Raw genomic sequence first — 6,000 nt, 5'->3', positions numbered from 1 at the left:
ACAAAGTGCTTTGAATGTTCGCATTCCCTTTTTTGTTTCCCTTTCTGATTATCCTCCGGCTCGAAGTATGTTAATGGGCTTGGCACCTCCTTCAGTGTATGGCAGTGGGCAAGAGCTGAGATAGCTCATGGGCTTCCAGCCTACCTAGAAACCTTTTCACTGGAGGATGTCAAAGCTCCTCCATCCCTCTTCCTCCACAGGAGCCCTTGTGCCTGAACCCTGTGCTAGGCTCTCCCCCACCTCATGCACACATCATTTAGTCCTAAGTTTGGACCTTGTACTCTAACCTTAGAAAGAGCTGGGCTTGCTGCTGACTGATATTTCATCTCAGGAAGGAAAAGGATCACCCTAAAGAATAACACTTTAAAACACCATTTGATATCTAGGAAGAGACAGACTGTAACTATGTTTGTTGCATGCCAGATCTTCCTGAAAGTATACCATGACAACAGAGGATAATCAGCCTTCCCAAAGTAAATACAGATCTGCCACTAGTGCAGAAAGAGCATCTTGTAATACTGTAAGAGAGCTGGTACATTTGTACCCTACGGATCTCATTCGGCTTTGAGAAGTGGTTCACATACCACTTCTGTTCATATACACATCCTGTTCACTGCCATGTGGCATTTCAAATATCAGACAATTATTCAAAAGCAAAAATATCAGTTACATCTGCTCATAATGAAATCTTAATACTTCAAAGCAAAAAATCATGATGAATAAATACTACAAGGTCTTCTGCAGCCAAGTTCTAGGGGAGGATTCACCTTTAGAGGCTTAAAATGGCTCTTAAGTAGCATTAAGCAGCAGATTATGGAATGAATAACAGCTATTAAAAGCAGAGAATGAGCACCATTAACTGGATAAGAATAAGTTAAATGGATGTTCCCTGCTTTTATAGGATCATCATCAGATGGACTCCAGAGGTGCCTCCCAACCTAGATTGTCCAAGAGCTCTGCGATACCTCCAGGTCTGATTGATGATGTTTTCTATGTAGGTACCTGGCGTTCTCTCCCCTGTACATCACCATTGGACCATTACAGTGAAGTTCACTCAGATCCATGATAGAGCTGAATTCAAGCCAAAATCCCAGGTGAAAATGCCCCCATTTTCCTCTGGTTCTGCAGCTCTGAACACCATGGCCCTCTATGAAGGATGGACCACAGCCCTGCTTCCAGTCCACCTGGGCTGGTCTAAACAGGTTCATCTCTTGGCTTCTCATTCCACTGAGTTTTCTAAATTCCCAGTCTCCATCCAGACTAGCCACATGTATTTTCATCCCACAGGGAAAACTTTTCTATTTCACTCACTAAGGTCAGGCTCATGAAACCAACCCATTCCTATGAATGGGTTGTGCTCTGATGAATCAGCATTTCCCATCATCAAGCTTTGCGTCTGAAATTCCCCGGCCATCCCGAACCAAGCATCCGATGGCAGTATTTGGAGTCCAGAGGGAGGGATGCCTGCCGAGTCAACCACTTGCCTATTTTCCCTCCAGCCAGAACAATTCGGCAGCAACACTGAACAAAGAGTGTCCGGCGAACACAGCCCATTGCAGCTGTCATCTACTGTCACTTCTTTTTATTCCCTCAAATAAAAGCAAACCCTTTTGAGCAGTGAAAACACTGGAGATTTAGAAACAATTGCTATGAGGTAATGCCTGGAAACACACTTAAAGGGCAGGATTCTTCCCTGGAGTATTTGCCCAAGCAACAAAGCCTCACTGACAATACCATGCTTAGCTGTTGGGCCAACACACATGGAAAACCAGTGATCCTGCAAAACTGCAAGGTCCAAACATGCCACTTAGGAAAGCCGTTGTCTTTTTGGCCTGAAAGAAAAGGGGCTGTCACTTGGAACACGGGGAGAAGCAATGCACCACCAGTCAGTTGAGTGTGCCTTTTGCAATGGCTTTTGCTTTTGAAGTGTTCCAGGTCTTGGCTTTTTCTCTGTGCAGTCTTCATCTGTATCCCATCTGATAGGAATTTTTCTTGCCTGCCTCCTTGGCTTGGATCTCTTTGTTTCAGCTGTGTGTCCTTCCTCTAGGCCTGATGCCAAAGTCACAGATGTGCGAGATGGGAGAGGAAGACCAGGACATGGAGAAGCTTGTGCTTGGATTTCTCAACAAGCACTTGACATCCCCAGGGTGCTGTTTATTTCACTAAATTCCCACCTGTGCACTAGAGGTTTCTGAGCCAAGCCCAGTTGGGAGTAAGGCCAAAGGCTGAGTAGGGATGTGTAGGCTTTTACACCTTTCAAGAGCTGCCCTGTAATTGCAGCTTGAGATAAACCAATGCATTTGTTTCCTTGTCTTCATCTTCTACACGACACAGGCATAAGAGATTTGAGGTTGATGTGTGGTAGGAGGTGTGTCTATTCAATAAACTGATGAAGCTAAAGAGAAAACAGGAGATTAATATCTTTGCAAAGACCCAAATGGTAAAGTTTTGTTAGCACAGATGTGCTTTTTCACATGGCGTTTTGCATCCTCTCGGGGCTTCCATCATGGCCCTGTTCCAGTGTCACATCACCTCTGAGCATGCAGACCTTATCTCTCAGGGGTGAAACTGAGCAAATATTTAGATACATGAAATGCACATGAAGAGCTAAAGAAACCGCTGGTTTTCAGCTCTCGGTAGCTGGGGTTTCTGCATACGTCAAAGCAATCCACCTGTGTCCTTTGCAAAGCAGGTCATTCTCAGGATTCCCTATTCTCAGGATGGGAAAGGAAGCAGCAGATTGCATAGCGAGTTGGGATCGGCAAAGAGAAACTTAAGTTTTCTTTGTCTTCAATAGGAAGACTTCTTCTGGGCAACCCCTGGTACACTGCCTCATGCAGTGGAGTAATAGCAGTGAGGAACAGAGAAATGTATTGGAATAAATCAAAGTCAAAAAGAAAGGAAGACACTGAAGCAGCTCACTGCCTGTGGCAAGATTGTGACAAGAGCTGTCCAGAATGCTTCCAACCTTTTCCTTCCTTTGGGTTTCTATCAGCTGAAATTGTTTACGGGTATCTGTGACCAGTATTTGCTTTCTTCCCTCCCGTTCTTCCTCCTTTCATTTACGAAACTAAAAACCAACCAGCTAAAGAAAAAACTATTCACAATCTGCATCTTGCTTCTATTTTCAGTAGCAACAAGAATTATAGCTCTGTGACAACATATCAATAACTTCTTAGGGCAAAAGCAAAAAGGGAAAACATTCTGACCATCTTTGGCATGAACCAGTGTATAGACCACGCTCAGATTCTTGCTGTGGGAACAACAGCCTTGGACAAGCGTATCTGTCTGCAGCCATCAGTATCCTCCCTGTCAAAACAAATATATTTATCCCTTTTGCAAATGCTTTGAAACATGTTGTAGAAGGAATTTTATACACAAGAGTAAAATCCCCCAAATCACATTTTGACTGCAAGAACAAGATGGGAAAATACACATTAAAAAAATCTACCCTTTTGTTGAGCTGGGCTTTTTGAGGAGGAGAAAACCAAAGCATTTGGTAGCAATTAATATGCCCCCTACATTTGCAGTTTTAATTCCTGTGCAGATGCGTAGTGTTGTTATTCTAATAACTTCCTGTGGTGCTCCCTTTCTCTGTAAACCTCAACGCCAATTAAAACGTGATCCATCACCGAATGCTTCCGAAACAAAAGGGAATGTCCAACTTTCTGATACAGCCATGAAAAATCCCAGTCAGTCAAAAGAAGACCCAGGAAAAAGAAATGCATTCAAGTCTTCCCATTTCTGTAAGAGTAGAAGAAAACGTTCTTTTGTCCAAGTCTTGTAATGGGAACAGACTGAGGGATTTAGACTATACTAGGAGAGACCAGCCAGACTTCCACTCGGCAAAAAGGTTGATTAATAAATGCATCGAGCTTCTTGTGCTGAAATGACAATGTCTGGATATTCACCCTCTGAGGGAAACGTCAGGGATTGGATGGTACAAGCAGATGTAGCTATGGTTTCAGGAATAGCTGCAGCCAGCTCTCCAAGAGCAGCCAGTGAATGCCTTCCCTTCTTTGTCTGCGGTGAGGAGCAGCAATGTTGTCATTGTGCAGAGATACACAATCGTGCTGCCAACAGAGGCTCCGAGCCTTACAGTAAATAAAAGGTGGGCAGCTCGTTGGTGGTTCACCAGCTTATTAAAAAGGGCTGATTTGCTTTTTCTTTCCACCCTGAATGATACAGCTTCCTCTGTAATGCAAATCAGCACCAAACAGAGGGCCTGAGCACTCCTGTTTGTATGCAGGACACAGCTTTGAGGATGGTTTTTTCATGGCTTGTGTTTCCAGGCAGCATCCCAACAGACCCTACAGCCAACAGTGGGCAGGACATACTCAATGGGCCTAACCCTCCTTGGGAATGGTTTCTTCTGGGAAGTGCTGAGACTCCTCTTGCCATCTTTGCTGCTCTTAGACCAACGAGTCACCATTCGGTGATGATTACTCAGGATCTTGAGAGACACTTGATGTTCTCCACATACGCACTGGCTGCTGGACGAGTGCGGCACGTGTACAGTATGGAGCTTCCTAAGGTTCAGCTTTAAGGTTGCTGAATTCCCAGGGGGATTCTCAGCAATTGGAGAGATCACAGTGGAGAGCTTTCTCTTAACATGTTAGTGGAAAAAACTGCTCATACACCATCATATTTAGTTGCATAAATAGGAAGTAGGGAGATACAAGGGATAGATTTGGGGTGCATGGTATTTCAGCACAACAAAAATCACTGCTTTTGTCTAAAATAAAAGCTATGCTGTTCAGTACCAAAGAGACCACATTCTCATTCACAGCCAAGCTTTGTAGCTTATTCCCGAGACTTTAAATCAAATGTCATAGAATGACCATCTTCTCCTCTTTGTTTAGCTACTGACTACATACTTTACCCCCTTATTCAAAGAAGGGGCAGTAATAAAGAGACGCAAATGGTTTGCCTCCCTCAGCATCCATATAAAAAGATGCCATGGCCATATTGCACTGGACCAAACACATCTGCCCTCCCAGAGTTCAATCAGAGGAGAGGGACTGCAGGAGGAGGACAGGAAGGTTGTTTATTTATTTATATCCTCTCCAAGCCTGTTTTCTCCAGGCAAGAATCCTTGCCAAGTCTATTTACAAAGTTCAGCCTGGGGATCGTGAGAATTACAGCTCGTGGGCTGGTGCTCAGCATCCACCCTACCGCAGATGTGTCCTGCTTCCTTCTGCTCTGTGCTGGACCTTTAGTCCTGCTTCGGGGGAGGCAAAATTGAGGACACAGGAAGAAATACATACTAGAGAAAATATGTGCTAGTAAATATATAGTAAAAACTTTGTGTCTTCTTTGCCATCTGTCATTCAGACTCCATTATGACAACACATTTCTTATCCTTTAAGTATTTCTTCATGTGTAAAGAATACAACTTAGATTTGAATAGCAAATTCTTTCTGAGGGCCACAAGCATGAACCCAGATTAACATCTTGCCTGGAAAATCCCCATTTTCTGGGCAGGATACCTGTTTCCATGTTTCACTGTCATCTTGCTGGCATCAAAATGTAGTTCATGAACCAGATCTGGAAGCAGCATAAAATTATGCAGTGCTGAGGACCTCACAAGAAATACACCCCTTAATCCTATCTTTAAATCTGTCATATTCATGCTCATTAGCTGGTTAGCCAGGAGTGTAAGAAGCCTAAACTACAGTTCAGGAAAGCCTTTGAAATTAATGGCTTTATTTTAATGTAATCCAGGCATGAATTACTGGAGACCAAGCTCACAATCCTTCTGCAGGAAAAATAGCATCTTCTTGCTGCTTTGTGATGTAAATGTGCTTTTATCGGTAAAATTAATTTAGCAGCAAGAATGGCATCACATAATCATCCCAATGCATTTGGATGCAAGATATTCTTTCAGACCTGATTTTAGCTTGAGCTGGTGCATTGAGGTAGGTCCTGGGCTACTCATCAAGGCTACTATGATGAGGGAAATCTTAAACGCATCAAGTCTCTTAGCAACCTCCAGGATGA

Source organism: Lathamus discolor, chromosome 13 (assembly GCF_037157495.1).
Source record: "Lathamus discolor isolate bLatDis1 chromosome 13, bLatDis1.hap1, whole genome shotgun sequence".
In the NCBI taxonomy this organism is placed as follows: Eukaryota; Metazoa; Chordata; class Aves; order Psittaciformes; family Psittacidae; genus Lathamus; species Lathamus discolor.
Note: the sequence above shows the minus strand (reverse complement) of the source record.